The 27,820-nt window shown below is 39.2% G+C and overlaps 1 protein-coding gene across 11 annotated transcripts in view; it reads right to left on the reverse strand.

Annotated features, from left to right (window-relative positions):
- The window catches only part of Hivep2 (HIVEP zinc finger 2), a 182,523-nt gene that overhangs the window by 79,061 nt on the left and 75,642 nt on the right, over nucleotides 1-27,820 (reverse strand). For all 11 annotated transcript variants that reach the window (XM_021259324.2, XM_004846048.4, XM_087190053.1 and 8 more), the window contains exon 2: nucleotides 590-702. The gene's annotated coding sequence lies outside the window, so the exon portion shown is untranslated. The remainder of the gene's footprint in view (nucleotides 1-589; nucleotides 703-27,820) is intronic.

Consider the following 27,820-nt stretch of genomic DNA (forward strand, 5'->3'; position numbering starts at 1 on the left):
TCTACAATTATGTGTCATGGCTTATGTTTAGATATCCTCTGAAGACCTCAGAGGTGGCAGGATTTCGAGTTTGTGACCCTGCAATTGATTTATGGAGCAGTGCTAGGCTCAAGGGCCCTAGGATTAAGGGTTTGAGTGCTACCTGCCCTCAATAGCCTGTTGAGAGAAAAGGGGCAGAAAGACACTGTTAAGATCTCTTGTTGCTTTTGCAATGTTATGGGCACCATGAACTGGTTCTCCTCTGCCAAGCTCCTCTGCCATGCCACCCTGCCTTGGAGCCAGCCGATTATGGACTGAAACCTCTACAAACTGTGAGCTAAATAAACCTTTCCTCCTTTAACTTTGGGTGTCTCATAGTTTGTCTTAGCAACAAGAGAAGAGTAACTAACATATCATGATTATTTCCAGAAATGTATTAAAGACTTAAAAATATTTTCAGTTAGATAATATCCCAGATATTTATCACAGGTTTTGAGGGCTTCAAATCATTATTGTCAAAATGTCACAATAAGCTTACTTAATTGCGCTGGAGATATCTTTCCTGCAACTCTGAAATCAAACCACATAGAAAGTACTTGGTTCAACTTACCTACTGGGTGAATGTTAAACAGTTGATAAAACAGAGTTCCAATCAAATAAATTCACTTAGTTTTTCAAGTAGATCTGATTACCATCATCTTTTAAAAAATTCAAAGACTCCACCTAATGAGGGAAATAAAAACAAAAATAGCATTTAATTCAGAGGCGTTTTACATGATCTATTCATAAATAACACAAAAAATCAAATCAAGACCATTACTGTACCTTATCTTAAGTTACTGTGCTACTTAAAACTATAAAACAAGAAAAGCATTTCACAACTAAATTAAATTTTACAGTTTGAGTTACAATAAATGTTCGAGCATAGTGACATAAGACAACAAAGTGAGGGAAGAGTTTATTTTTGGCTGCACTGATTGTCACACGGAAATGATGGCTACATAACATCTGGATATTAAAATCAGAAATGAGGAAAAGATGCAAATGATTGCTCTGGAATAATCCTCATTTATTCTTATAATTTACTGATGCAGTGAAAATCTGTACATTGCAGTTCTTGAAAGTCTTTAAGTCCTATCTATACATAATCTCACTATGGCACAGAAACCTAGATAGATCGCTTCAACATAATGATGGTCAAGAGGTCCTGGGACCAAGCCACTGGTGTGAATTTCCAAATCACTCTGAGAATGTCTTTTCTCCCCCATTCAGTGTTCACTCTGGTAAAGAACCACAGATAGCTTCATTATGGCTTATAAATATTAGTGGTTTATTCTAATTATTTTACCAGTAGAAGTATCTTTTTTGATGTGCAAACATTAAATTACAATGTCAGCTCCAATAGAAGTTTTGAAAGAAAACAAGCACTATCTCAACTGGAGAAAGTTTAAAATAAATGTATGTGTGTGGGGGGGGTTGTTACTCATCAAAAGAGTGAGATAGATTCACTTCCAGCTACTTCCAATTCAGGTCACACTGGAGTAGATTTAGTATGTTAAAACATATTAATATTTTAAAGTCCCAGAACAACAAACATATTGAAGTGAAAGTTCAAAAACATATTCCAAAGCTGTAAATACATGATTTTTTATTATGCAATTTTAGAATTACTCACCACCTGCCTTTCTCCAGATCCCACTACACATATTAGTGAAATAAATTGATGGTGAAAGACAGTATTAAAAATAAAGGTTGATATGCATGTGCCATCCACTTCTAGTACAGAATTACAAAGTACTTGCTAAAAAAAGGTTGCTAACAATGGATAAGACAAATAGCAATAATTATATATACTTAGAAATCTACAATCGTCATGGGAAATATTTTTAATTTCCAAGAAACCTATGTGTAGATTCTAGCCTTACTGCTATTTCAGACCCCGTTATCTTAGAGACTCATTTGGTTGCAGTCTCAAAAGGCTTCTTCATTAACAGAGATAAATAGTCCTAATTATTATTCCAGAGTTCTTGCCATTCGTATGACATGACAAGTGTCATACGCTTTGGTTATTTTATTGGTTTGTTTTGCTCAGGGTGGAACCCGTGACCTCGAGCATGCTAGGCAAGTACTCTATCACTGAGCTACCTGCCTCACTCATTCTTTGGTTATTTTAAATTATTCTGACTCAACAAATGCAGTCATCCAAACAATGAAATATAAAATGGCACAACACATACATTTTTCCCATTTAAATATTTAGAGCTGTGAAAATATTCCTGTATTATTCCTGGCATTTTATGGTAAAGTTACAATGGTTCTCTCAAGTAACCGTGATAGCTAGCTTCATAGTAACATTTCTGAATAACTGCATGAAGGATTTGTGTAGATGCTGGTAATAATGTTCAACAGCTTTCCTTTTGATTAGTCACTTTCCAATGGTAAGCTAGGGTGCTTCTCCTCACGATGTAAATAAAAGCAACTCAAAGATTATTAAAAATCCTCTCTCACTGAGTTTTCAATATGCAGTGGGAAATTGACCTGTACAGAAGTCTAAACCTACCATACCTGTTTCAGTCTTTGCTCATTTCTTAAGTAGAATATTATTTTCTTAAATTATGTACTTCTTACCTCCTAAGTCTGAAATTTCTGAGTGTAGGCCGACATGCTAAAGAGGCATTACACCTATACAGCTGGAAGTATGATCGCGTTTCTGCCTTACTGGCTGTCAGAGTGAGTGTTTAGTGATTTCAACTGACTTACACATTTTTCAGTGTTTACAGAGCACCTAAAAAGTGGTGGCATGGTCCACTCATACCAAAGAGGAAAGGCAGTAAGAACAAACTGTACTTGGCACAAGCTGTAATTCTAGCTAATGTACTTGGCAGACTCAGAAAGAAGGATCATAAGTTTGAGGCCTACCGCCATAACACAATGAGATTCCAGGGCAAAACATACAAAAATGGAAATGTCTCAAAATACAAAATAAAAGTAAAATAAAGATAGGAAAAGGATTGGGGATATAGCTTAGTGTGAGGGGGGAAAAACATCAAGAACAAAATATATTCATATATTAGCCACCCATATAGGTCATTCAGCGAAATGACTGCCACAGAATAGCACAAAAGATACATATGTGGCCTGCTTAACAAGTAAGCCTCAGGCATATGAACCACAATACAACATTTCTTCAGAAATGTTCATTTTCTTAAAAATGAACAATGACACCTGACATTGACTGATACCTGACGTTGACGGTAGATTCCTTACAATTCCTAAATTCCCAGTAAAGCAACACCCAAAGTAATTTTACAGCCTCATGAAAGAGGTTGAGTCTAAACTTCCTTACCTTTAATTTGCTTCTACTGCCTGCCTTACCACAACAGAAAAGGGAAAAACCTCACACAATAGAGGCATCCATCATTAGCTAATATTTGATCATGCTTGTCACCAATTGGTCTATTTCAGTGAGCTGTGTATAATAAATCAGAGGCACCTACAATGCTGGGCTTGTGTGGCTTTCTCCAGCTGAATGGTTTACCAAAGACAGGACATAGGAACCACAATCTCTGCTGTCTACGGGACACCCCCGGAAGCAGCTTACTTGACTGGACTATCGCAACACTAAGCACAGTAAGTTTGCTTTTCGGAGTCCTCCACAGAAGCACACGGCATGGTGGAATAAGCTTGTGAGTCACAATGTCTTTATAGAAAGACTAACACTTAGTGGTCCTCAAATGCTCCCCTCTTGTGGACAATAAAGGTGAGACTCAGAAGGTCCATCACTTACACAAAATCTGCAACTAAAAGTGTGTTTCCTGACTATTACACTATTTCCCCCTTTATGTCCCACAGCCAGTCATATGTATCACCATATTGTTTCATTATGTTCAAATCCACAATAGGGCTACTGCATTCCACTCCTTGCTCTCTGTTTTGGTGAAAGATTCCTTGATATTTCCTCATGTGCATTGTATACTTACAAAATTCTCACCCATTTTTTCCAGATTATATTCTTTAATCAAATGCACTATTTGCCCTCCATATTTAGCCACACTTTTAAAAATTGCCATTTGGAGTCGGATAAGAATTGCACTGAATATTAAAAAAATTGCCATGTGGAGTCTGATAAGAATTGCACTGAATATATACATATATGTCTTATATGTATATATACATATATATCTTATATGTCATCATATATCATGTAAGATCGTATATATGCATCTTTTCGAATTTTGACTTCCAATGTTAAGAAAATACTGTATTATAATGCATCTCATTTATGACACTTTAATTTTTATATTTAATAAATATTCATATTCTACAAGTTCCTTGGTTCCGAATCTTTCCCTAATTCCATTCCATCTGCTTGGAAAATATTTCATTCTTTACATCCAGCAAAAACTGTCAACTTCCTACAAGGCCAATATGAACAACATCCTTTACATATGGGCAAACACCCATTAAATAGAAGACGGGTATTATAAGTCCTATCTTAAATAAGATATTTTCATTTCCTCCCCCAAATGAGGTTAAACCAGTCACAATGGCACATGCCTGTAATCCTAGCTCTTTGGGAAGCTGAGGCAGGAGGACCGCACATTTGAGGGCAGCCTGGGCAACTAAGACCAGTCTCAAAATTAAAAAGTAAAAAGGGCTAGGGATGTAGCTCAGTGGTAGAGCATTTGCCTAGCATGTATGAGGCCTTGGGTTCAATCCCAAGTAGGGAAAAAACAAGACAAAACAAAAAATTAAACTGTATGTAACCACATCACTATGGCTAAATAGTATCCCACCTAGCCATTTTATGTTCCCTTACCTAACAAAGCCCTGAGTTCATTTAAAACATAGCTAATGACTTACTGATTACCTGATACCCTTCCTCCTTTCCCTCCACCCCACTGTTTTTTATTTCTGCCATCTGTGAAATAGGTTTAGATTCAAAGACAGAGAAAAGTAGAAATTACTTAAAATTATAGTAAAATGCTTTAAATATAAATTTGACTGAAGAGTCTGCATTTTGTTGTGAATGTTAATTAAACCCATATATTATTATCCTTGATTTGATGCACCTAGGTTCTCTCAAGGAATTTTCATTTTCAGATCACCAACACGGCACATGAAGAATTCTACACACAATAATAAAAGGAAAAGAAGGTCAAATAAAAGAAACGAAAGGAGGAAACGACTCGAACATCTACGTGAAGGTAGGCAAGTAAGGACGAACATGGCTTTTTGTCCATACTTTAAAAGTTACACTGTGCGTCAAGTTGAAAGCATGAAGGATGTATTCTCCAGTCTCCTGGAGAAAGCAACACGTAGGAAATGTGGCAAATATTTAATCTAAGCCCTGTTTCCTGAAAGACTGCGAGATGCCCACAAATTTTCTTTCCCAGAGTTCAAAATAGCAAGCTGAGTGGGTGTAAGCACTTCAAGTGCAAGAAAAGAAAAAAAAGTAACTAAGGAAAAGGAAATCATTCTTTCTGTTCCTTAGTATGAGATTTCTTTAAAGGCCATTGAGAGAAATATTTGTTATTTGAATCAAGTAGTTGTCTTGAGTTGGAATTCAAATACTGTCCTGACAGCTTAATTCACAGCCCTCTGGCCACATCTAGATGTGACCCTCTCTAAGTAGACAACAGCTCATAGTCACAGCAAGGGCAAGCAGTTCTCTGCTACAAGTCAAAATAAAACGCTTCCAAAAAATGGAGACTGAGCATTTCTGGGGTCTCAATGGTGCTTTCTAAAACTTCAGCAGGCACCTGAGTTACCAGGAAAGCTCCTTTAAATGCAGGTTCTGATTCGGTGGGTCTGGGAGGAGGCCGGAAGTTACCAGGTGATGCTGGTGTGCTGATGTGAGGGTCACATTTTGAGAAGCAAGACTTGGTTCACAGCCATGGTTTACTAATAGACAGCAGAAATAACAGCCAATGGCAAATGTTTGCTAGGTTCTGAACACTGTGCTTGTTGCGGGGAATAATCAAGTACATGCCATCAGCCCTGAACTAACACACAAAAACGTGTTTTCAAAAAAGTAAGTGCTAAATGCTAAATGTGTGGTAAGGATTCTAAGAATAGCAGTAGCTGAGATCAGAAGAGTTCAGTAAGGGCTAAAGGAGCTGTGAAAGGCTTCACAGTAAGAGTTGGAAGTGAACAGGCCAAAGGCAGTGGCGACGGGACAGGGAGGGCGAAGGAACAGGACTCCATCAAGGGCAACACAGAAGGGAGAGCCTGGAGCTCCAGGAAGAGAAAGCTCTGCTCACCTGCTTTGCCGTCCTACACATCATTGGAAATTTTTAACCAGAATTCACTTCTAACCAGGGGAAGAGAAACACTAGCCTTGTTTAAAATTTATAGGTTGGCGAATTATAATACTATCCCCAAACATTAAAGAATGGGTAGTCTTGCCTTAGTCTTATGCAAATTTCCTCTATTGGCAGCAGCAACAGTGTTATGAATGACATTTTAGGCTTAAGCCTGGGAGTATAAAATTACCATTTTTTACATATACTTATGCATATGTATGCCTTTAATTAACATATGTCTTTAATGATTAACAGTTTTAAGAGCATTAGAACCATAACTTTTTACTGCAATAGAATTAATAATCAATCTTCTGTTACTTAGTGTTGGAATCTTTATGACAAAAATAAACATTTTTTTCTTCTGTAAAATACTTCTGGATGGCACATGCCTACACAACACCTTCAACTCCAGTATTATTCTTCCCTCTCCTCCCACACTGGCTGACAATGGGAAGAAGACGCATCTAGAAAGACAATGAAATTATTAATGAATTATATCTTAGCCTTTTTTTTAAAAATAACCTCCCTTGAGGGTCTTTCCTGCCAAACCACAGTATATTGCTATATGGCACAATGGATTTCACAGAAAAGCAACGGGGGATTCCAAAAGTTTATATAAACATGAAAATTTGATCTTGAATCTTTTGTTTTACTGAAGAAAATTATAGAGGGCTGAGGGTACCTGAGCAGCACCTGAAGGAGAATCAGGACATTTTCGAATTCCTAGCTCAGGTCAAGGATCTCGCTGACTTCCAGGTTCATCACTGAGCCTTTGGAAACAACAACTTCACCACCTTCTTGTGACACTAAGAAATGACATTTGGAATAGCTGCAAATGCTGGGCTTCATATTAATATCAAGTGCACGACCATGGTTTAGCTATAGTTTCTGTCCTAGATATATCCTGATCCTACCAAGCTGCCATGGGCTTCCTGTCCTTACTAGAGAAGCCAGAATTTAGGGAATAAATTATGATAAAATCCTTCTTCCCTTTAATGGACTTTGCACATCACAAGATAACCTGCATCACAGCATGTGTGCTAAGTAAGGCTCTAGTGTTCAGGATGCACCAGTGGGGTTATCCCCACCCCCAGTCCAGCACACACAAACACTCATGCGTGAAAAGAAAAAGATGTTGATATGAGGATGAGGGTGTCAGTTAAGTGTTACCCATGAACGGGCCACCATGTGAAATAGAATGCTAACAGGTGTGCACTAATAAAACCCAGAAGTCTCGCTGTTATGAATCCGAATCTCTTCCCTTTCCTATGCTGAACCCTTTCAGGTGTCCTCCCCTAGCTAGGTCACAGGGTCAGGGGGCCTGCATCTGCCTCCACCACAAAACAAAAAAAAATGTTTTTACAACAGGCTGCCAAAAAAAATTGCAATGTGTTCTCACTATGAAAATAATTTACCTTATAAGTAAACCAAAGCAAACAAAACATCTTGGAACATTATAAATTTAATACAGAGAGAGAGAGAGAGGAGGAAAAGAAAGAACTGTTTGGTAAAGAGACATACTGGGGCGAGGGTGCAGAATAGGAGCAAGAAACTCCTCTCTGTGGGAAATGTTATTACTAATCTGACAAAGAGGCAGTGCAAGGTACTGTGTAACAAAAACTAGAACCAGCTTTGGTCTGTTTTTGTTTTACCGAAGCAATTTCTTTTTTAAATTGAATGGGCCCTTCTGGAAACAAATTATCAATGACAAGACTCTCTCTCTCTCTCTCTCTCTCTCTCTCTCTCTCTCTCACATCAGGCCTCAGAGTGACATTTGCAACAGCCCAGGTTTCTAAGGGCAAGCCAGGAATCACGGTAGAAACAGGGTTCAGTGGAGAAAGATCTCCCCAGCTAGCACTGATGACTTCCCTAACCCAGCTGCTAGCTTAGATCAAATGGAGGTCCCGGGCAATGATCCCAGAGCAGGCTGCTCAGCTCGCTGGGTCAGCTCCGATGGGCCCAGGATGCCCTTTAGACTGACAGCTGACCTGGCGGGCCTGGTGTCTCCCCTTGGGCGGAGGGACCGCCCCCGGGTGACAGGCCGGGTACACACCCTGCTTCTGCAGACAGAGGCAGAACCGCTCAGAGGAGCAGCTGGGGACAACCACTTGTGGCTGACAGCAAGGCAGACTCCTCTGCTGCGGTGGGACGGGCTGGGAAAAAGTATATTGCAGACAGGACGTCCCTCCTGACACCCAGTGGGAGTGAAGCCCAGGCCAACTCAACAACAGCCTGGCCTGAGGACAGCCTGAACCACACATCAAAGCCAGAGGCCCTGGGAGGCTGGCAGGTGGCCAAAGACGCCCCTGAGCCACAGGGGAGTGTGTTGCCTCTGGACAATAGCAAATAGGAGGCGAAGAGTCTGTAAATTCCAAGCACTGGGGAGGTCTTCTCAGAGATTTTACCCTCTCCTGTCAGAGCTGTGATTTAATTTCCTTTGAGGAAAGGAAAAAGAAAAGAATGTACGTTCTCCAACCTCCTGTCTGCAAAGGCAGACATCACAATGCAAGCTCAATGCACTCCGCTTCTTCCTAGCCAGCGGCCACTGTCCCAAACAATACAGCTAAGTGAGATGTAGTATTGACCCTGTTCATTTAAGAGGATTTTAAGTTGAAGGGGTAATTAAGATCATTTAAATGCAAACACTGCAGTTCCTTTGCTACTATCCTCCCAGATATTTCCCATCAATTCTGTTTAATTAGAGTAGTATCACGAGTTAATTATAACCTGACAGCTTTATTGATTTGGCATTGCAAATAGCCCCATTTTAGGTGAGGCTTGAAGCTCTCTATGACAAACATGACTCCACTCTTGGATCTAGGGGGCTCTACCCAGAGTTTACCCACAATCTCTCACAACCTCACTCTAGCAGATGCCTTTTTGCATATAAATATACAGGAAACAAACTAAGAGGAAATAAAGACGTAAATAAAGGAAAAACTCAATCTGCTTTTCATGGTCTAGATGGGGGGATGGAGGTCGTGGCTGCCCCTTCAGAGCAGAGTGAGTGTCACACTGAAGTAAGGCTCACTTCCGCCATGAACCAACTGGGTTCCATCAGGAGAAGCCACGCTGCATAAATGGTCATCAGAACAGAGAGGGGCTTGTTAGCTTTCCTCTCAGGGGAAATGAATATGAGTTGAGGTCACTCAACTCTAATCCACCCTGTCCATCAGGGTTATACTTCCAGCAGCACATGCTCCATTAAGCCAGCAGTTTGTCACAGCCCAGCGTGTCATCTACAATGGCATGCTGGGGGTGGAAGAACTTCCAGCTTCATGCTAATCCGGTATGGGGAATGCCAAGGTACAGAATTTTCCTTGATTGCATAAAATGTGGAGCTATTTTCAGCTTCTGAATCATTATACTGGCTCCTTCACCAGTCCTAAAGCCATATTACAACTCTTTAAAATATCTCTTCTATTCAATTTTCACTTATTTTGACATAAGCAAACACTTACAGTTATCTCCCATAAGCCTCCAAAAGATAAGCCCATGAAATAAAAGCAAAAGAAAAGAAGAGTTTCACAAACATGTGCAATTTCAAGTGGTGACTGCTGCCTTGGCAGTAGGTCTGCAGTTAGCTATCTTCAAGCCCTATAAAAACTAGGCAATTAGCACTTAGCAGGGCTTCAGGGCCAGAGGACACAAATCGATTTTGTTTTTTAGTCGCACTTCTGAAAATGACTTTGAAGAACAACCTTAAATAATGGAAATTTTAAAACTGCGAACTGATATAGGAAGAACCTTAGCTATTTCTGTATTAATTCCACTGGGATTTCTAGTGAATATTATAAAAACAGGATGTTTTATTTGTTGTTTCTCATCAAAGACTATCAAACCAGTATCAGACTCCAAAACATATCAAAACTACAAATCTATGTGAAGTCTGGTAATATTTCGAAAAGCCGAATGAAATTTATATTTATGTATTTAAAATTTCTGTTCAATGTGAGATGGCCTCAGGAAACATGTTGCTTATTTTTATGAATGCGAAGAGGGAATCACAGTTACATAACGTAACTCTGCAATGGTTCAGCATCACACTGTGTAGAACTCGATCTTAAATCCAAAGCAGTCACAGCTGACTCTTCACTGCTAAGACTTATTTTTAAAATTAACATGGATTAACTCATGGTAACTAGATACCTGTTCCATGTGGTTAGAAGCTAATCCCAACAACATAAGGATTCCAACAACAATCTTTTCCTAATGTGCTTCAATGCACTCTGATAAAGCTACTGGCACAAAGGGATAAATTTAACAGTGGTAGATTTAGAGAGAGAACTTTGAACAGTCATGATGAACACACAGATGCTGCCTTATCTGTGTGCACAAAGAAAGGCATCATCTCTGCAAGAGAAATCATGATTTTTCACTATTTTCTGCCTATTTAAATGAAAGCATACACAGCATCCCTTTATCCTGATCCACCTAGCTCCATGAGAAGGCAGAATAAATGGAGAGGAACTGTGTAGGAAACAATTGCACCTTAATGTTCTCCCAAGCAAAGTTGGGCTCTGCTATCTCCATTCAAATGGAAATCATTCAGACAACTGCACTTGCTGCCTCCATTCCATGAATGGGTTTCCATTCCAATCAACTGAAGGCACTGCTCCAGCTCTGAGTCTAAAAAGAGAAGTAGAAAATTTTCTCCGCTTCTCAAGTCCTAGGGATTATACTTAATATGGTTGATAGCTGTACTTTTATAAAACTACAAAAACGTATATTTTTAATATCTAACCACTTAAATTTTTCTGCTTGGAGAAGTCAAACTGTTTACTATTTTGATCTCCGTAATTGATGTTCTGTCACCTGTTAACCTTCTGCACTCAACAAACAATGACCACACACCAGTACTGTGCCACATCTGAAGGTGCACACAAATGTGTTTTCTGACTTCAAAGAGCAGCTGGTTAGAGGAAGTATGAAAGATGATGTGGAAAAAGTGACAAAGGGACCCATGGGAGGGAGAGAGGGCAGGTGTTAAGGATGGTTTGAGTGGAGACACTGGGACCTTGAGTCATGTGCACATGTTTGTCAGGTACCCAAGGGAAAAACAAGTTTGATAGAAAACGATCAGTTTTAGAAAAAAACTAAGAATGTGCTGCCTTGGAAACGTCCAGGTAGAAATAATGGGAATATTGAAAATCCATCTTGGAAGACCATCAGCATCATTAACATGGAGGTTGATACTTCCAACAGCCTGCTTCTGTAATCCAGTTAGAAATAGTGCAGACGGTTAGAAGCCAAAGGGCTGAATTTAGGGAAAAGATACAGAGACGAGTGCATAAAGGAGCTTAGGAAAGAAGACGAGCTACTAAGCCTATCACTTAAGTGAGTGGAATGGAAAACAATTAAATCATAGAGTCGAATACAAATTCACACTAAGCAAAATAGGTCCAAGATCTAAACTGTTTCACTGAATTTCAAACTTAAGGAACTACTGAGAAATTGCTAAAGCCCAAGTGGCCAAAACTGGAATAGCTGAGACAGGTAAAATAGTAGTAGCTGGGAAAGTCAGTGGGATTGTTGTTTTTATCATTTGTTTGATTTCAAGATGGAAAGGATTTGAACTTTTTTATTAATTTTGCAAGTTGAGAGACCTTTAATAAAAAGATCCATGAAAAATAACAATGTCCTAACAAGATTCTACTGGATTAAATTTTGGCCACAGAGAAGAGATAGTTATGGCTTGATTGTGTTAAAGTAAAACTTCAAATTCCCAACAATTAACTAACCACTACTATTGATTTATGGACTTGGGATGCCTTTAATCACAGGAATATGCTGTTCTGCTGTAAAAGGAATCAGTAAATTGCACAAAACTAAGGGAAAATCTTAAAGCTAAAACTACTAAAAGCCAAAGGTACATTTTCACCACCTAATTTTCAAGCTGAACAAACTTTACAGATCACCCATTTAAGTCCGTTATTTTAAAGCAGATTTTAAATCAATGCATTCATCGCAGCTTCCATTGGAAAAATATCAACACCAACTTTAAATTGTGCATGAAGAAAGAAAATACCTGACAAAGAGGCTACCCAGAGCACCCTGTTTCAGGAACTTTTAAACATTTTACTCAGCCATCTCGCTAGGAGGGAATTTCTAAACCTAGCAATTACAAGTTAACCGGTGATTTCACCAAAGAGAATTTGTGAAGGAGCAGCTGAAAGAATTCACTTGTGTCCTGTATCTGTGGCACCCAATGACTATGTGTCCTGCTCAGGACAGGGTCATGCCCCACCGTGGTTCCCACCCTGGAAGCTGCTGCCTGACAAGGAAACAAATCCCCTGGAAAACAGTAAACAAGAAACACACCAGTGGGAAATGCTAATGTCACAGGATGCTGGTTTCCGTTGCATGACAATAACTGAAAACCCAGGTTTATTCATGTGATGAAAAATTCAGAGACAGAGAGTGCTTCTTTAGAACTTACACAGTGACTTATAAGATTAGTTTCTGGGGAATATAAAAATCACAGAAGCAGGTCCATATGTCCGTATTTCTGTAACAAGTTTAATGTACTGTTTTCCAGTAAATTAAACATCTTAAGAGATGGATGGAGAGAGAGAGAGAGAGAGAGAGAGAGAGAGAGAGAGAGAGAGAGAGAGAGAGTGCGCCACACCAACAAGAAGCGTAGATTTCAGCAGGGCTGAAACAAATGACGTTTGGAAATAAGAGTAGGCTCCTAGCCAAGAGTGGGGTCCGTCTGTTTGTCCTCAGGGGTTGTGGCTCTTAAATACGTAGACACATACATATAACCTGGGCATGATCTTATTTCTTTATCCAACACAGCAGATCATTTTCGCAGCCTAGTGTCTCTTTCAGCTGCTCTGATTTCCATAGAGGAAGCTTAAAAATTAGAGCATACTACTGAAAAACATTAAGAAAATGAAAGGTCTAGAAATAGGAATGGAGTTTGAAATACCATCAGAGGAAAATAAAAATAACCAGCATCGACTGTGTCTTTGTGTTCCGGGCACTATGGTAAGTGATTTACGTGTGTTTTTCCATTTAATCTTTTGGGAAGTGCAATTATTACCCCTCCCCTCTTACTTACTGAAGGCTGGTGCCCTCAGAACTTTAAAAGAACTCATCCATGGCCCCATAGTAAATGCTAATTTTTAAAATTTTAATTCTTTGAGTCTAATTCTAAACCATTGCACTTAAACATGTACACACAGTAGCAATTTGAGAAGATTTTTGGATTAAAGAAACCAAAATACCTTGCAGCTATTTACACTCAGTCTTTACATCTAGGCAGAATGATTCTGACCTGGAAAGTGGGCTACCAGCACCCAATCAAAAAAGTTGAACCTAACGGCTCGGGTCAGGTTACTTGCTTATAGGGCAGGTGTGGCTGACCCCATGGCAGAAGAGGTCCTGATGGGTCACCAGGTCCCCTCATACAGGGATAGAAGGCTTTCATGCCACAAATGAAGGTCACGGCTCTAAATCTGGCAACAAAATCAAAATCCTTCTTATACAGTTCACTTTACCCAGCTCATTCTTAATTTACAATGGCACTGAAAAGTGTGTATTATTCTAAAGTAGGGCTACAATTGATGGCATTATATACCCATGTTGCACTACATCAATTTTGGAGGATACATCATGCTTCCTACCTCTAGAAAATGCAATCTATTTCCTTATTCTTAAATAAAAATCACAAAGTTTCCAAAAGAGAAATTAAACTTAACTATATGATAATCATTTACATTTTGTATAACTTCATTACTGGGAAATATCTTTAATTTTTCTACCAAAAAGTAGCATTTCTTAAAAAATGATCAAGATGAATCCCCCCTCCTTGTTGTTTATTCAATTATTCATTCAACAAACAAAAGGGTGCTGCTACAAGCCATGGTTCTTGTTCTCATAGAGCTAAGAGCTAGTGAAAGATGGAAAATAAAAAGATTGTTATTGTGTGGCTCTCACAGAAACAAAAAGCATGCTCTGTAATCAGGAAGCCACATAACAGTATTTAAGAAAGGCAAATATGAGAATGGCATACTCTTCTTAAAGTATGCTGTTTAATTTCAGGGCTAAATATCTCTCTTTTCATGATTTCAAACCTTAGAAAGAGGTGATTAAAACAGTCCACCATGACTATACTGTATTTTCACAACTTTCAGATGTCTCAGGGTATCCTGAACACAACTTCAAAACCATCAGTAAGATGTTCCACAGACTTCCCAAAAGAAGTGACTGGCCCACCATTCTCACACGTCACGTCGCTGTGCTAGGTGAGCACCTTGTGAGCCAGCAGAGGGTTAGTAAAACACGTTTCTTGGTGCGTGGGGGCGTGGCCCTGGGGTCTGTGTCTGACTCCTGCCCCTCCTCTCAGCCACTCTTACCCTGTTCTGCATCCCTGCTACCATGAACTAAGCAGCTTTGCTCCACACCCCCTTCTGCCATGACGTTTCTGCCTTCAAGCGAACTGTCCATGGACTTAAACTTTTGAAACTGAGCCAAAATAAGCTCTTCCATCTTTAAGCTGTGAGCGTCGGTTATTTTCTCCCAGGAATGGGAAGTCTGACCAGTAAACGGGCTTTGGTAGATTTACCAGTCAATCTATCATGTCCATTTGTACAACTTGACAAACTTCAAGGAAAAGAGAACAAATATATAAGATTATCAGAACCGGCAGGCCCTCTTCAGTCTTGGAGTAGCAGTTCCTTCTGTTGCATCTTTCCTAGTCTAAAGTGATAAACATTTCTTTCTTTGACAACTGTGACATAAACATTTGTCATTTGATGTGGAAACAAAGAGCAAGGTGTTTGGGGGCTTATCTTGTACTTAAATCTAAACTCCTCTTTCACTGCATACTTGTACAGCATGTATGTCTTATCTTCCTCTTGCTAGAACCTGCCAAATTTCCAGTTTGTTTTTTTGACTGACTTCTTCCAGTTGGTATTTCAATCCATAGATTAAGGTACTGTTCTGATCTCTCTTGGTAGACTAAAAACATTTGGTAAAATTATACGCAAGAGCATGCCCAAAGAGAATTCAAGGAAATTTCCATATGCCTATTTTTCGCAGGTTGGAGAAGCAAACCATCACTGGTCCAACTTAACTGCCCTCTGAGCCTGGGATTCAGAATGGGGTTATGCAGTTCCAGTGGAGGGGTTCCCAGGCTCACTTCCAAGAAGGCATCCTCGTGGATTTAGTGAAGGCCTCACTTGTAACAGGTGCCAGCTGGACTATTACACCTGTTCTTCCATCTCCCATAATGGTTCCTACTGAAAAATAAATCATGTTCTAAGAGTTCACTCTTAAGCCTACTGTTTGGAATTTGGAATGTATTTTCTTCTAGAACCAGTGTCGAAATTAGTAGTTAGCATCCCAGACCAACCTTCAAAAGCTTACATAATTTGATTTAGAATTAGTCTAAGGCAATGTAATAAGAGTACTAGAGAACCTGCCAACCTTAGATGGTGTAACTTCTTGACAAATCGTTAAAATGAAGACTTAAGTTCATAGTGTATTAGAATATCCTTTTCCTACATGAGCTGTAGAAGTTCAGGTAGGTCTCTAAGAAGGAAATAATAAAGGGAGAGTAGAAAGACACATTGTTTAGGTGCAGAGTGATGGACCGGGCCATCTCCAGGAAAACTCTCAGTTGCTCTAGTCTTTTGTCAGAGGCAGCAGGGCTGGTCCAGTCAATGGCAGCACCAGAGGTAGCAGAAGAACATAAGAAAAAAGAGGGCAGAGGAAAAATAAATGAATCAGAAATGAAAACATTCCTTGCAGAGGGAGTGCCCTAGAGTTGTAGACAGGACAAGAGAGGGAACACCCACCACACCACAAGGCAGCAGGGAAATCCTGTGGCTGGGATTGCCATTCACCATCACAGACAAGGAATATTCACCATTTAGTAATTTTGCCCTCCCAATCTTTACTTTCTTACCCTAGTCTCTTAAATTCAAGCTTTGTGTTAATAAAAATCTGTTTCAGGTGGTGGATGTTGCAATCCTCAAATATACTGTTTACCTCCAAGGGGACACTGAGCAATAGGTGGGCTTATTTCTGGCTCCCAAGGCTGGGAGGTGGAAGGACTACGCTGTGGTCGTCCAGTAGGTAGAGGCTAGGGATGCTGGTAAATATCCCACAATGTCCAAGACGGTTCCCCACACAAACGAATTATCCAGCCCAAATATCAAATTGAGCTGAAGACACCCTATTGCATTGTTAAGTGCAGTGCTAATTTTTGGGTACTGTACTCCTGATGTATTTAAGCAAGTGAGTATAACTCAAATACTGTCGACTAACTAGTAACTACATCACTCAAACTCTACATGGAAGATCATGTTCAACTAAGAGAAATGCTACAGACAACAGCAGCATTGTTCAGAGTTACAAAATGAGACAGTTGTTTTTTAACTAACAACAGAAAATTGTGAGAGCCAAACTTTGGGAGGCTGGTAGAGAGAGCATGGCACTAATTCGGGATCACCTGGATCGAATAGAGTTTTCTCAGGCAAAGTATTATGCAACCACTTATGTGAATGTAAACCCTGCCACCAACTCCACAGGCCACTTTTCAGCATGTGTGGAAACAGCAACTCTATTCCTCATCCAGCATCCAATGACAACTAGGAACGAGAGCAAGCTCCTGCAGTGCTCACAGCCAGCCGGGGTTAAAGCAACATTCTCTCCCAGGAAATGTCTTCCTCCGGGGCTGCCTGTATATACGAGACAGTAAAGGAGCAGGGCTCCTTATCAGGGCACAGGTTTCAGGTCCACTCTGCCACAAACGCCTCTGTGACCTAGGCAAGGAATATCCCTCCCCACCTCTTCCTGGCCCTCTCTTTTCTTGTCTAAAAAGAGAGCTTGACTTGGTTGTTTCCAACTTCCTTTTCAGTTCCCACCACCATGATTGTTTTCTTCCTGAATGGGAAAGAGAAGGAAGGGCCACTCCCAAAGAAAGTAGATAAAAGTGAACTCAAGAAACCCTCTGCAGCAATGGCTCCCATCCTGTGTGTCTGTGGATGGCAAGGGATGAACGCTCCAAGGAGTGGGCAATCTTTCAAGAGAAACTTTTTTGAACACAGACCAAACTGGCCCCAAGCTAAATCGGGCCCAGCTTCCATTTAGCTCTAGGGTATATTAGAAATGCTGATTGTAAGAAATCAGGGAATAATCTTTGGAGATGCTGGTTACACACTGGCCTCTTCCACCACAACTTTCTGCACAGATAGTTGTCACTACAGGTCACTACCTTCTCATTATCCAAAGGACAGGAGAGGGGTACAGTGCGCTTTTCACTGTGTCTCCCTAATGACAATCATGAACACACAAGCAAAATGAGAGGGCAACCATAAAACTCTGAGGAGCCTTTAGTTATAGATTTACAAATTTGTTCCCGGGAGCCTCTTACAAATACTGAATAACACACTAAGACGATTTCCATTCATCACCCTACTTCAAGAAAGATACTGTGTATCTTCCATGAGTTTTTTATACTTTACTTCTGTGTACAGGTTTAAGTGAAAAATCATCTCTGGCTCTACCAAGCATGAAAATTTTTTTAAAAAATTATATTTCTAGTCAGATTTCTAGGAAACACAGGAGTAGAGACAAATATAAGGAGAACTGACTAATAAAAATCCATTTTTCTGTCATTTCAACAATATTACAACTTCCCAGGGCTATGTTTTCCCAGCTGAAACACCAGATTTCAATGAGTTTAATATTTGAGATATTTTGATAAAACATGTTTGTTTGCTGGGGGTTTTTTGTTGGCTTTTTCGTTTTCTCCAGTAAAAGGTGCATGCTTTTAGAAATACCTGTCATCTGTATTAGAGAGTACTTGACAACCATTATCTCATTACTTTTTACCACATCTTGGTAAGAGGAAAATGGCAGGTGTCATCTACCTTCATCTCTTTTCACTCAGGAATAGCAAGAAGTTAAAAAAAAAGAACTTCCTGCCCCCCCAGGGCCACCTGCTGCCCCCCCTTAAATAACCAGGATTCTTCCCAAGGAACCCAGAAAGAAGACTGAGCAGCATCTCCTTTGCCACGTGTTACTGTCACCAGGAGACTGAAGACTTTCTGACCAGTACTTTGGTGCTGGCGCATACAACAGACACTTGCTCTTGCCGCAAATAACTCCAACACGACCCAGTGTGCCACAGAAATCAATAGCAGTAACGATTGCCTTTTTTGGAACTGCCTCAGCAATCAGCTGGAGAGGGGGCCCTGCTAAGCTCAGGCATACAGCCTGGATCAAGCACTGAGAACAAGCTTCACAACAGAGAAGCATGAGTAATTTACTTATTAAAGAGACAACTGTAAAGTCTGATACAAACAGACAAGTGGAAAGCCTTCGATGCACAAACCAAATGCTTGTCTTGGCGACCCGAAAATGCAAAAAGCACTGAAATCTAGGTACTTCCAACTTTCAAATATGTACCTTTTCAGCCTTGAGAAGAGGACACAAAGAAATGGTCTGCCAGGGAGGGTTCTGGTTTAGAGGGGCTCCCCAGTGACATTGAACCCCCAAGCAGGAATTGGGGGGAGAACCTCAGTGACTCCTCTAGTAGTCACGTGGTCTTCCATGTGAGCTACCACGCAGTTCTGAAGGATTCTACACTACCAACAAGGACAAAAAAAAATCCAGTCCACAGTCACCCAAACCATCACTGCTGGGGTTGTTCTGCCTACACTGTTGAAAAAAACGCAGCAGTGACAGTACCTTGATGAGATTCTGAGCACAAGAAACATCTCTGAGACCTCAATTTTACCTTTAAAGTCATCGAATTGCCACCAAAGAGCAAATATCAGCAAAAAAAAAAAAAAAAAAAAAAAAATAGAGGTCTAAAACATTATTAGGAAATGCAGCTGGAGTTAATGAATAAATGAGAAAAAATATTACATCACTTCCCAACAAATATTGCCTATCAACTTAAAAAAAATACACATAAAGAAATTCAAACAGTTGTACAATAAGCTATTTCGTGGCTCATAGGTCTGGGTCATTCACAACTCCCGGGATAACCTCATGTGCACCAAAAGCTCTCTTTCCGTCTGTTGTCACAGGCTTTCCGAACCTGCACAAACTGACTCCAAACACCATCCAGTCATAATGACCAGGTTCCCACTGACAATTATGCCTGCCCATCTATAGGTTTGTCAGCTGAAGAAATCCACAGACGCCTGTCATAATGAGCAGAAATGTACTTCTGGCACAGCTGTGCTGACCACAATGCATTAGAAAAACAACCCTCTTTGCAATAACCAGTTCTGGGCATCGCTGGTTAAAAAAGACTAGTTTCCTGTTTTTCTCATAAACTTCAGAGTGTGGGTATTGCTATTTTTTATCCCACCCACACCTTTTCTCTTTAATTGTTGAAGATTAGATGCTGTAAACACCTAATCATGGGCATTTTTATATTAAGACTCTGAATTTAATTGCAGATGGGATTACTTATTTCCAAGCCGGGGCCTCCCCTTTGCTGAGACCCCAGAAGCTGCCAGGCTGTGGGCTGACTGCAGAGCTGGAGGTTGGGGTGGGGACGGGGTGTTCCGGGGCTTCCCCCAGCCCAGCACTGCCCAGGGGATTTGTGTCTCTGCAGGGATCCCTGCTTGGGGGGGGGGTTCCCTCCAGAAAGGGGATCTCAGCCCAGACTTGGATGACACCCCTGACAGACCAAGTCTGGCGGCCTTTAGGTGATATGAATCATCCAGATTCCTGAACCTCTCACTTGTATCTCTACTCAGCCATTCCTCTTCCTCTCTTTGAAATGCTAGTCCTGTTTTTCACAGGGACCCTGAAGAGCATGTATGCCGGGTGCATTACAGCGCGCTGTCCTCCAGCTTGACCCCATCCCAGCATTCAGGGGCCTGCTCAAATGTCACTTCCTCCCTCCCGGACCCTCCCCCTACCTAAGAGTGCACGGGGGTGGAGGGGGGAGCTTCACACCCAGGGCAGGTGCCAGGAGGGGTGATACATCTGCATTCTGCCCTGGGACAGGAAGTTCAGAGCGGGCAAGGCTGTTCTGCCCACCCCAAAGCCACCAGCACCTTAAATGGTTCCTAGAGAACAGCAAGTGCTTCATTAGTGAAGGATTTCTTGAGAATGAGCGCCCCTCCCCCTCCGCTGTTATTTATCCTCCTTTATCTCACCTCATCTCACCTGCTACCCTTGGTGCGCCTTTGTAGAACCCTCCTCTGTGGTCCTGCAGTTTGTTTATATCCGTCCTTCTTACAAACGCAGGGCCCCTGGAAGTTGTACTTAGCACACCTGGCATCTAACACATGTTCAATAAAAACTTTATATGTGCTCCTAAATGAATCACGTGTGCTTGCCTCCTTTGGACACTGAACTACACAGACACTGTAGAAATAAAAAAGGAACTAGGTAGTCATTGTCAGAAACACAAGTTTCTGTCTATAATTTTTAAACTAATATTATAATTTTTGTTCACTAACAAGAAAAGTCAGTTATTTCCCTAGCCAATAAACGGTATATACTCAAAATCAAGACAATAAGACTTCATGTGCGTTTGTCAAAACAGACACCAAAGAAATAATTTTTTTAAAGGAAAGTTGAATATGAAATGTTTGTTGCTGTACTGCTAAGCAAGAAGTTGAGATAATATCTTTTGAACATCAATGAAGAGGAAGGATTCTAAGCCAAATCAAGATCCTCTTTTTGGTTAAAGTTCATAGTAGGGAAAATGCAAACATTTTTGTTTTCTATAAGTTTTTTTTTTTTTTAAGAAAAGGCAGAAATTGAACAAAGGTTTCTATCCCTTTAGACCTACATTTTTCTGAACTATAAAAAGGGTAAGAAAAGTTGAGCCACAATCATACTTAAATGCACATGTAATGATTTCACAGGACTCCCACTTATGTTGAGTAGAACCAAGGGAATAAAACTTAAGTGAGTTCCTGATGCACAGAAAATATAAAGTATTTATCATCTGTTTAAAGAATTTAAAGATTACTTACTTATACATTCATATTATAAACCCTAAAGCTATCCATGACTGTAATTTCTACTCCTGATATTAAAGAGGATTTATTCCTGACAAATTCTGCAACTTCTCTAACTAATAAACAGACTTTTTAATAATGAGATAAATATCTTCAATTTCTAAGTGCTTCATTTAACTATTGAGGAAAAAGGAGAAGTTGTCAACCACCATTTCATAGAAGATTTCACTCTTTCCAAGAAAGTTAAAATCTACTTAGTGCATGCCTACATTCATTAATTTAAAAATACCATGAAAGAACTGCATACCAAAGAATGACAAATGAAGCAAAATAACCAGCATACTCAAATGCTCGGCCCCATTCACAAAGGAAAATGTTGGACAGAATAATAAACTTCTTTGTTTCAGTGGGTTTGTAAATAAATCTGATCACTGTCTTGTATAATATTAAGGAAGCAGCCAATCTTTCCCTATTTAATGTTGACAGATCAATTAGAATATTAATACTCATGATTGATGGTGTAAGAAACAATTTACTCATAATGAGAACTGTAACATATGTATTAGATGCATAAAGTGAGGAAGCCACCATATTTACACATGAAAAACAATGTCATGTCCCAGGTAAACTAGATCTAATGAAGAAATACAAGATGAATTATAAGCAGCATGACCAGTGCGATAAAATAATTATTAATTACAAATACCCTTGGCTAAAGTAAAACAGCACCTTGAAATAGGGGTTTTTGTTGTTTGATTTTTAACATACATACACACTTTTCCTATCAAGCTGCTGCTAAAAAGCAATGAGCATGAAAGTATAAGTGTCCCAAATTTAACATTAAAAAAATCTGTTTTAGCTTCCTTTCTAGGTTATCAATTAAATACCCTTAAAATTAGCCCTCTTCCTCTAAACATTTTAATGTCATCTAAATTCTAAGTTGTCAGTCCCACACTTTCAGATTATAAATAGATACAAGTCAGTGTGTGGAACTTCTACTTAGGAAGGGATTCCATTTCAAAGTGGGCTCCTCAGAAAAACATGGTAAGTAAGCAGACCAGACAGGGAAACAGCCTTACTAGAGATTAGGATTTGGTCCACTTGCAAGAACAGATGGCCATTCTGGACAGCTGCAGGAAGATGGGGAAATAGCTTGAGATCTATTGATTTCTGCAATAATTAAAACCAACAATGATAAAAACAGACCTTTTATACTGGGACTAAAAATTTCTTCCAAGAAATTTTAGGTGAGTAAACATAGGGTGCTACATGAGCCCAGCAGTTTCTGTTAAGACTCTTATTAATATTTTATTCTTGAATCTTTTAGCAGCCCCTGCATTATCTTCTTCCACCACAGGAATCTCCGTATCAGAGAACAATTGAAATATGTGCTTAGCTAACATAAATTTAAGAAAGAATGAAGCAAATTTCTTGCAATAGGCTCCAAGTGTGAAAGACAAGTGTCAACTCCTTCCTCAAATAATGTTTACTACGTTCAATGATTTCTTTAAAAAAAAAAAGAGAACAATACATTGACTACTGTGGCAAATACAATATATATAAATGATAAGAACAAGTTTGCCTATACTTTTCTTATAAATTCTGTTCAAAGCTCCACATTACATGAAATTTATAACTCTTACATGTTTAACTCCTAATTACACTAGTTTGGGTTACTTTAATATAAATTCTAAATATAAGCCATATCTTTTCTTTGCCTTGTCAAATGTTTCTCACCTCAAGACGTGAGGCTGTTTTTATTTTAAAACCTGAGACATTTCAGGAAGTTATGAATTAACTTTTTAAAAATCATTTAATGGCTATTAAATTACAATTCATAAAATCTGACCTGAAATATAGCTTTCTAAAGAATCAAAAGCATGTAAGATATAATAATACAAAAATCTAAAAACAGTGCATGGCAAATATCAAGTTATAAATACTTTCAGAGATTTAACTGAGTTCTCAGAAGTAAAGAGGAAATAATTTAAGAAAGTCTTTCCTCAAAGAAGTCAAATTCAATAGTAAATGTTACACCAGAATTAAAGTAAATAAAGAATATCAAATCAAAGTTTACACAATACAGCACCTCAAATCCACATTCATCGAATCACGCTTTTGTATATGGCATATTTTGAGCCCTCCCCCCTTTACCAATCTCTGGGAAAAGGGCCAGAGTCCCATCGGGAGTAAGATGCACTTCTTCCTATGGAAAATTTCACATTCCTGTAACCACTGATTCAATGAATATTTATAGTCTACAGGTTCCTAAAACACACTTTTATGCAAAATATTCATTTAAATCTCATCCTTAGTTATGTTATGCAGTTTTTGTTCCAGTGTGCAGAAATGTTTATACCACAATAAACAAAGATTGTATTAGGATATATTTGTATGGTAGCAATTTCCAAATTAAAACTGCATGATTGACCTTTGTCCCTTCCCTTAGAAAGGCCACCCAGGAAGATGCCAAACCAGTAAAAAGGTTGTGGTGAGGACTTCACTAATTTGTCTCTCAGTCCCCCTCCATCCTGCAGCCTGGAACTAAAACCTAACTCCACTCACTCTACCCACCCGAGTCCTACTTCTTCCTCCGCTGGACCAGAAAAATGGATCAACAGGAGCCTCAAGATTCCTTCAACAAAGGACTTAAGAGGTAGCCTAGAAATAGGGAGTAAGAGGGACATCATTCCCATAGGAGCAGAAAGAACTCTGTTCCACGACTGCATAGCTACCCACTGATTCACTTACCAGTAAGTCTTTCCAAAGAACCAAGTTATAGGTCCTTCACTATTTCTAATACATATTTCAGGTGCAATACAGGTTAACTCAGCTTTTGTGACTTAGCAAAAAAGAATAAATATTATCCAAAAAACACTATGTATGAGCCAAGTATATGGTATACTCATTTAGAAGGGCAAAGAAAATTGGAATTTATGTGTGACACCTGTTCACTCTAAATTTTTGTGAACACTTAGTAACTTGTAGGTATGCACACTTACTACTACATATCTCAGTTAAATGCCACTTTTCTGCTCTCTATTGACTTTTTTCTTTTCTTTTGAAAGCACTCTCTCTTTGAGAATTGCGGTCTTCAGTTCAATCTACACCCCTAAGCCCCATCAAAAAAACCTAAACACAATGAAGAGAAAATGCACTTCCCAAAAATCTGTCACTCATATGGAAGATGCTGAATTATGACCCCAGTGTTCTTTCTCCAAAGCCCCTAACCCGTAAGTATTAATATAGCAACTGCAACTCCCTCCTCCAGGGCTGAAACACCTATCAAGTCTATTAGTTATATCAACTGATAAGCAGTTATATCAAAACACCTATCAAGTCTATCCTAATAAAAGTTATCTACGTGTATCTGTGCTAGAGGTAAGAACTGAAAAATAAACTTTTCAAAAATAGTTTCCTCCAACAAGTTTTATTTCAGCCTTTTTTATTTGACCTGGTGAATTCTGTTCTTTTTCATTCCCTAATAAGTCTCTTGACAGCCACTGTTGATCTAAGAAAACCAAACCTCTGAATGGTTCCAGGTATCCACTCTGCTGCCATTTCCATGTCCAAAATAGACTTCGCTCTGTGAGAGGTAATCCAAGAATTGAAATGGTGTTTTCTATTATTCTTCTAAGTGCTTAGTCAGTTAGGATGTGGGATGGTATGCATTTATGTCAGGAGTGTTTTTAAAAATGCTAAGTGAAAGTCAGAAAAATCCTAATTTTGTTCAGTATGAGCCAAAAGAAGACATTGGGGTAATTAACAAATTAGGGCCTCAAGTTATTACACTAAGAGCAGAGAAGAAATGACTTTAAGGAAGAGTATTACCACTACTTTTCTCTTCTACTGAGTTCAAAATCTCTGCATAATTAATACAGTAATACTGAACAGATGTGTATAAGCAGACCACCTCTCCTATCCCAAAGTTTAACTAGGTGATTGACTTCAGGAATATTACAAATTATAATGGCAATTTGATTACTTTTTTAACGTGCACATCTAAAAGATTAATAAACAGGGATGGATCACCCCAGTGCATTGGAACAAGGCACCTCAAATGAAATGAAGCAGAGCCCACACTGATGACAAGGACAGACAGGATCCAGTTGAACAAGGGGCTTTCACAGGCTTCAGTGAGCAATGCCTCTACTGCCTGGTGACAGAGTATTAACATTCTATGCAGGCTTCTTCATAACCTTAGCAGTCTTCCTGAGGGAGTGAGACCATCTCAAACCCTTCTCACCTGTGAGTCTTCCCAGGACCGCCCCTCCTTGCCGTGAAAAAGTCCAGACTTTTGAGATACTCAAGACCTCGATTTAAATCCTTCCTCGGCCACTGGGCAGCTGGGTGACCTTGAAAAAGTTAACCTCTCTGGGGCCAGAGATTTACCTCAGTGGTTCTGCTGCTTGCCTTGCAAGCTCAAGGTCCTGTGTTCGATCCCTGATACCAAAAAAACCCCTAAACTCTCTGGACTTTGATTTTTTCCATTTGTAAAATTTCCAAAATGAAGAAAAAACAGTGTTTCAGGGCTGTGGTGGAAATTTAATCAGATGAGCTGGAGAATGCATCAGTTAAGAAGCCAGCTGTGAACCAGTCCTTTTAGACTCTAATCCTGAGACTGCCTCTAATGACCTCAAGAACTCAGACAAATTACTTAAGCCTTCTTGTACCTCATTTCCTTAAGTGTAAAATGGAGATAATATCAGTCACTACCTCAAAAGCAGGTGGGAAAACTAAGTAAGTTAGTTCAGACAGCATTCTTACATGTAGACATTAAGTGCTCAATAGATGTCAGCCATTAATAAATCACTGAGCAGCATCACTGGCTCACAGGAACTATTCAACCACATTTAATTTCGTTTCTGTTTCTCCAACTCTGTCATACAGTTATTTCCCATCAATTAGGTAAGAACTAAGTCCTTCATTGTCTCTCAGTCCTGTGATAATGTGTATCCATATCAAAGTGCCTGTCTTTCTTTTTAACTTTCTAGAACACAAGGAACGATTTTGGGAAATTCTCTTTGTGAAGCACCACAGCAATCCCAAAACCAACATATACTCCAAAGTCAGTGATAAGAAGAATTACTGGGAAGAGGACTACTACACAGAACTAGGAAAAGGGCTTTCTTTTTGTGTTTAAGGTAGGTCTACTGCTGATTTGGTTTGACCATATCACATGGTCACTCTTTTTACCCCAACAGAGTTTAGGGGCAACGAGACTAAGCCCAACGTGGGTAATAAACCTCTCTAATGGCAGAAAACAAAACTAAGCTGTCTTTATAAAAAAGTGAAAAATAAAAACCAAGATATAATATTTTGATGGACATTTTTAGTTATTCCCCGTGGGAACCAGGAGAAGTTGGAGAAAGAGAAAATCTGGAGGGTTATAAGAAAACTCACATAGAAACATACCAACTCCAGTGTATCTAGCCTGCTCTAGTAAGTGTGGTAGTAGTATTCCTACAATAGGCAACTGGATAAGTACCTTAGAGTAACTATTTCTTTCCATTTGAAAACAGTTATGTTTGTTTATTTCAGAAAACATTTTATTCTTATGCTATTATGTATTTTCATTTCTCTTTTGTTTCTTTGCAGGCTATTAAAATCAACTTTTATATTAACAGTTTTACAGAAAGACTGTGCCCAAAGCTAATGAACACTACATATTAATGATATTATACAAGTCAATTCAAGCAATCATATGTATTCAACCCATTTTTATTTAAGTACCAGTGGTATTTATCACTAAGGCATCCAATCTACTGTACATTTGGTCACAAATAAAACAAGTACTGGCTTGAGTTGCCTTCTACAAGCCAGTTTTTATCTCACAGATTGATTGCAACAGATATGCTTTTGATACATGGAACCTGAACATATTATCTTTGACTTTTCCTCCACCCACTTCTGTGACAGCTTTGGTCAGCAACAGCTGCAGCTGATATATTACTCTACTTGCTTAAGAAAGTGGCATAAATACAGAGATTAGATGACAGAAAGCTGTGAATATTGGACATGGCTCTTATAAAGTTTTCCTGAGCTAGTGAGGAAAAACAAAGTAAAATATGAAATAAAAGAATTTCTTTACAGCCTCAAATACTTAGAAAACATGTTTACAGGAACTAATGCATCCATAAAAGAGAAATAGCATGTAATATCCTAAAGGTTTGAAAACAATAAAAGTCCCAATAGAAACCCACATGAAATTCTTGAAACTTTGTACTAGAATGGGTAATTTTTCTTTGTATATATTTTTATTGTGTCAAATACAAAGACATTTCCAACAGTCTCACACAGCTGAATAACACAACTTCAAGTGACATATATTACCATGTTATACCTCTAATCTGGCTCACATGTGCAATAGAAAGGAAACATACGCCTATAATCTTAAAACTAGACAGACATCATTTTGCCAAGACTGCTCTGTCAGTAATTTCCATTTTTAAGAGTTGCACAATGCTGAAACAATAGCTACCCTACTGAACTCCAGTTCATTCAGCCTCACAGGCCAGCTGATGACTGATGAAGGGTCAAGAGGGGAGCAGACTTTGGGTGCACAATATTCAATCCTTTATCAAAGATGGC

Source organism: Heterocephalus glaber, unplaced genomic scaffold (genome assembly GCF_053883595.1).
Source record: "Heterocephalus glaber isolate CG9 unplaced genomic scaffold, H.glaber_assembly_v1.0 deba00001550, whole genome shotgun sequence".
In the NCBI taxonomy this organism is placed as follows: Eukaryota; Metazoa; Chordata; class Mammalia; order Rodentia; family Bathyergidae; genus Heterocephalus; species Heterocephalus glaber.